The sequence below is a fragment of the Paramisgurnus dabryanus genome, chromosome 14 (genome assembly GCF_030506205.2).
Source record: "Paramisgurnus dabryanus chromosome 14, PD_genome_1.1, whole genome shotgun sequence".
Classification (NCBI taxonomy): Eukaryota; Metazoa; Chordata; class Actinopteri; order Cypriniformes; family Cobitidae; genus Paramisgurnus; species Paramisgurnus dabryanus.
The window spans coordinates 23470001-23476000 of NC_133350.1; the positions used below are offsets into that span (position 1 = coordinate 23470001).

Genomic DNA, 6000 nt, shown 5'->3' on the forward strand with positions numbered 1-6000 from the left:
CCAGGACAGTTTTGGAAAAAGTCAGTAAATGGAGGTTTGAAAAAAAGCATCAATTGTTACATCAACTTTAGGATGATTTGAACAGCATTTCTGTCAAAAGAAATGCTGGGTTTGACCCTCAGGGAATACACATAGTGACAAAACTGAATGCACTGTAAGTTTACTTTTGATAAATACAAATGACAAGCATCTGTACCTGATAGATTTTTAGCAAAGAACACCTGCCTGATCTGGGAATTCCAGTTGGCTAATTCGTATGAATTTGTACAAAGTTAATCATACAAAAACGTAGGATTATTATAATTTTTTATTTATTCATTTCAAACCATGAAACCCCACCCCTAACCCCTAAATCACAGGGGCAAAAGCAAATTGTACAAAACCAATTAAGGGATACTTCATCCAAGAATGAAAAATCCTTTCATCATTTACTCCAGTGTTCGAATTATCTCAAATATTATGGGGGTCCCCTAGCTAACCCCACCCTCCCGGTCAAGCACCCATCATAGTAGGGTGTCTTTGATTTCATAAAGCAAGATGTGATACTGGATCATCATTTTTTGTTTGTCCTAAATCAACGTTTTAATCAAAGAAATCCCAAATTACCCTTAACTCAAAACCTTCCCATTTGTTACCCCTCAAATTAGTATGAAATAAAGAATAGTTTGAGATTTTTTTAAAAGCCCCTAACCCAATCCTAAATCCCAAACTGTAAATTCCTTCAGAAAACAGCGTGAGACACACTTGAGAGTTTACATTTATTTCAAACAGAAATCTTTTGTATTAGTTTATTGCGAAATTGGGACAAAAAATGAAGAGTTTCACTTTGCGGCAGCGCAGCACAAGAATTTTAGATTCATGTAGTATTTTATTAAAAACCAGGGGACCTCCTTAATTTATATTTTTGTGCTTTATAGGGGGTCCCTTAATACTTATAGGAGGTCCAGGACCACCCCAGCCCCCCCCTTCAATTTGAATACTGATTTACTCTCCCTTATGTTGTACTAAACCTGTATGAGTTTCTTTATTCTGTTGAATACAAAAGAAGACATTTTGATAAATGATGTTAAGCACAGCTGACGGTACACATTGACTTCCATAGTATTTTTTCCTACTATGAAAGTCAATGGGTACCGTCAACTGTTTGGTTACCATCATTTATCAAAAATCTTCTGTATTCGACAAAGGAAGGAAACTCATTTAGGTTTATAACAATAGAAGGGGAAATAAATTGCAGACTTTTCATTTTGGGGGAAGTATCCCTTTAAGTAAGGCACCTTGTAAAATACGTACGAATTGCCATGAGATGTGTTGCGAATACATGTCTACTAGGAAGAAACATTTACTTGCTTGTTATTGTATGTAGAATACACTGAAAAAAGTGCACAACGCATGTCATTACTCTAAAGAAGTTTTTATATTTGATCTAACTCAAAAAAATACATTTTCTGTCCAGCCATCAGTTTTATGTAAAAAATGTGTTTGATTTAAATTAAAAGTAAGTCCTGTTGGTGTAAAGTAAATAAATTTTTGTAAATTAAAGTAAAAATATTAGTTTCCATTGTCACGTGACTTACGTAACGTCATCCTGGTCGTGCGTGAGGACGTTCAGCTGAAGTTCAGCTTTCCGCCATCTTGTTATACACTGCACCGATGGATGAACTCCGCGTCGTACAATGGGATTCAAGAAAATTGGTAAGTAATTTTAAACATACGTTTTGGCGTATTATTAACATTATACATGTGTGATTGTACTGTTGTTTTACATACGGTTAGTATTACTTAGTGGTGTACCGGTCGGATCGCAGTTGATTGAGCATGACGGTTCGGCTCACATGCGATTCGCGGATTAATGCGCAAATTAAAATAGGAAACGTTTAATCATTTGCACGTGTTTTAAAGGCTTGCAGATGTTACTACCAAAGTGATTTTAAACAATTTCACAGCAAAAAGGCGCTAAAGTGGGCAGTTTATATACGCATGCGGATGAAAGTGTCTATATGCCCTTCAAAGATCAAAACTCTTGATGTGTAAACTTTAGCGACAGTTTTTCTACTTTGCCTCATACTGTAGTCGATTAAAATGCATTTGGCCAATAGAGCAATGCGACTGTTTATGCTGCATCTCCTTCCGGAAGCGCTGTTTGAAATTCGCGCTCCGTTTCTGTGTAATATTATGCACTCAAAACTGCACACGTGGAGAGACGAGCAAACATAAAATCTTTCGGTTCTTGACAGGGTCCATACAAACAAAATGATCTCCAAAGTATTCTTTTTTTTAAATAAAAACTTTTGTTTATGTCACAAGATGTAGTGAACATGTAAATGTCTAGCAATTATCTATTATTTGTTCAGGCCAATCATATCCCATCCCTGGAGAGACATCAGCAAACATTATGACAAAGACGTTTGCCTTACGCAGACAAGAGATTGTGGAAAACCAACCTACTGTTCAAGAACTGCAAGAAAGATTGCCAGAGGAGGTAAAAGCATTTATTTTATTATAAAATGTTAAAATGTGACTTGTACTGAATTAACCATAGTTTTTACCATAGGATGTAGTGCTTTTGAAAATGTCTTAGATGCTCTAATTATATATTCATTCAATGTTTTGTGTGTATATCTATTTTACAACTAGTTCTAGAAATAATTTTTTCAGAAGTGTATTTTCTGTTTCTCTTACTTTCAGATTAATGCAGAATTGCGCATCACGATCTTACCTTGAAAATCAAGATTTATGGCCTCTTTAGACAGACAGAGCTCTCATGTTATTAGGAGCAACGGTGGAGTCCTCCATGAAAAACTAAGGACACTATTAAAGTTATGGATCAGGTATTGGTTGCATGCGAACAAAATTGCTTGTGGCAATTAATTTAGTAGTATTTTGGTCTAAAATAAACAATACATCTTGAACATTTTGTAGAGTCTGGACGTAGAAATCAGAAGAGAAAGCCTGCTGAAGTGCCTGATTCATGTACGATTCATGTGAAGATGCAAGCTGTCTGATCAAAGAATACCAGGTAATGTTGACAATGCAAACTACTGAAATTTTCTCCAACCATGTTTGCCTTAAAGGGATAGTTCACCTTAAGATAAAAAATCTGTCATCATTTACTCATCCTCATGTTGTTCTAAACCTGTATGAATGTCTTTTTTTTTGATGAACACAAAAAAAATATTTTGAGAAATGATGGTAAACACACAGCAGATAGTGACCATTAACTTCCATAGTAGGAATAAAAAAATATGATGGAATTTAATGGGTACCGTCAACTGTGTGCTTACAGTCATTTATCAAAATATTTTCTTCATTTATCACAATACTTCCAAAATATTTTTCCTACTATAGAAGTCAATGAACACTATGCTGTGTGTTTACCATCATTTCTCAAAATATCTTCTTTTGTGTTCTTCAGAAAAAATACATTTATACAGGTTCAGAACAACATGAGGATGAGTAAATGATGACAGAATTTTCATTTTAAGGTGAACTATCCCTTTAAAGGAAAACACCACAGTTTTCCAATATTTTATGTTCTTACCTCAACTTAGACAAATTAATCCATCCCTATCTTTTTTCAATAAGTACACTTAATCTTTGTACAGTGTGTCGTAAATGTGTTAGCATTTAGCCAAGCCCTATTCATACCTTAGGTTCCAAACAGGGATACATTTTGAAGCCACCAAACACTTCCATGTTTTCCCTATTTAAAGACTGTTACATGAGTAGTAACATGAGTAAGTATGGTGGCACAAAATAAAACGTGATTTTCTAAGCGGATAAAAAGTGAGAACTATATTGTATGGCGGAAGAGCACTTAGTTTGCAGCACTCTGACCTCGGTCGCAGTAACATCATCAGAACTCTCCCTCAAATTCTAAAAAAAGGGGGACTAGTCAGGTATGATGGTGTAACTGCATGCTGTTTGGATCCTAAGGAATGAATGGTGCTAAGCTAAATGCTTAACATATGCACGCTACAGCAATTAAAGTATTAGCCCACTTCTGAATTAAACATTCCTCATAATTTACTCACGTCCATGTCATCTAAGATGTTCATGACTTTCTTTCTTAACTAAATAAAAGAAATTAAGGTTTTTGATGAAAACATTCCAGGATTATTCTCCATATGGTGGACTTCAATTACACACAAATGGCTGAAGTATTCTTCAGAGAATTTACGCTGTATGTCCTACGCCTTCCCTATTCTACTTACGGAACAAACGCTCGCAGCACCAGTTCTGTTTTTTCTGTAAGTAGAATAGGGAAGGCATAGGACAGGGCTATTCAAATCTTACACTGGAGGGCCAGAGCACTGCAGAGTTTAGCTCCAACCCTGATCAAACACACCTGAGCAAGCTAATCAAGGTCCTCATGATCACTAGACAATCACAGGTGGGTAAGTTTGATTAGGGTTGGACCTAAACTCTGTAGTGCTCCGGCCCTCCAGGGTAAGATTTGAATAGCCCTGGCGTAGGACATACAGCGTAAACTCTTTGAAGAATACAGAAAGCTGAAGCAAGGCGATCATTTGTGTCTATAAACCAAATACAGTTGTATTTTTTTTTAAAGGGCCGATCATTTCTTTGATAAGACACTTATTCCTCGTCTGGTATAGTTTAAAGCCCTTTAAGCTGCACTGAAACTAATTTTTGTCGCCTTGGGGTTCTGAGCATGCGTCAAAACCGCTGCCATCTTATATCAGGGGCCTTGTCATAGGAAGTAGGTAAAGCAGCTATCTCCGCCTGTACTTCGAATTCATGAACGATGCCAGACTTTTGTGCTGCGCATGGATGAAAGGGCTACTAGCACTATGCATTACAGTTAGAAAAAGTACATTTTCATAAAATCAAAACTTATTTTTTCCTGTACTAAAAACATGTCTGACTGTTGAAACGAACCAAAAGAAAACCAAGAAAATCGCATTCATGGCGATTTATGGTGATTTATGGAGATTTTATTTCTGTTACACCATTGCGTACAATGACGCCGATGCGGGATTCCCCTGTTTCAAGATGGCGGCTCTGTTTGACGCATTCGGTCCAATGAACTGCCGTAGCCAAGGCGACATCTAGTGTACATATATATGCACAGTCCCTAAATTGGTCTCTGTTCTTGTATGTTTTTAGGCTGACAAGAGGGAAGAAGCGGAGAGGGAATTCAAAAAGACCACCATGGAATTTTTTGTGATCCGTGAAAGTGATGCTCCTAATCCTGCACTGGACATTTTCATTGATGATGTGGAGTAATAAATGAGTTGCCCTCTGTTGCATGTGCATGTTTGGACTCATTTGAACTGAACTTAAAATATCCTAATGGACTCAAATATACCTTTAAAGCCTTTCAAAAAAAAATGTCATGGACGTAGACAGTAAGCAGATGAGCCGAAGGGTGCAGAACCCCTCTTCAAAACTGCAGGAGTAAATTTGTTTCCTTTGACCCAGCTACTGAAGGTACATTTTTGAGCCTTTTATACAACATTAACTGTAATACTGTTTACTAAACCTGATTTGTTTTATCTTGATTAAGTTTTATGGTTTATCTATCAACCATAACTGATTCTTATTTAGAATTTACATTTTATCCAGTGTGTCTACAAATACTAAAAACTGTTATACAGTATGTGTTTTTATAACAATACTATACATATTGTTGAAATGTTTTATGACAAATTGTCAAGATTATAATGTGTTGACACTGTTAGACAGTGTGTATTTGTACAAAAAATGTATATTATGACAAAATAAATTGTCAAAAGTTTGATGCTTGAAGTCATTCATCTTAGACAGATGGTAAAATTACACATTCTGAAAGTAAATAAATTTCTTTATATTAAATTAATATTTTAAATTGTATTTGGTTAGATGTAAAGTAAAAATTTTGCGTCAACTTGTTGAATCAAATACATTTTTTAAGTTTAATGAAATGTCAAATATACTTTGTCTTAATGCATTAACGTAATTATTTTACTTTGTATTTGGTTGGATATTTGGTTTGATGTA

General features: G+C 35.5%; 1 long non-coding RNA gene across 1 annotated transcript; it reads left to right on the forward strand.

Annotated features, from left to right (window-relative positions):
- Positions 1–1537: 1537 nt before the first annotated feature.
- Positions 1538–5758, forward strand: LOC135719115 (uncharacterized). Its single transcript, XR_010521014.1, has 5 exons — positions 1538–1695; positions 2355–2482; positions 2689–2831; positions 2923–3019; positions 5128–5758. It is a non-coding gene; the product is annotated as an uncharacterized lncRNA (long non-coding RNA).
- Positions 5759–6000: the final 242 nt, after the last annotated feature.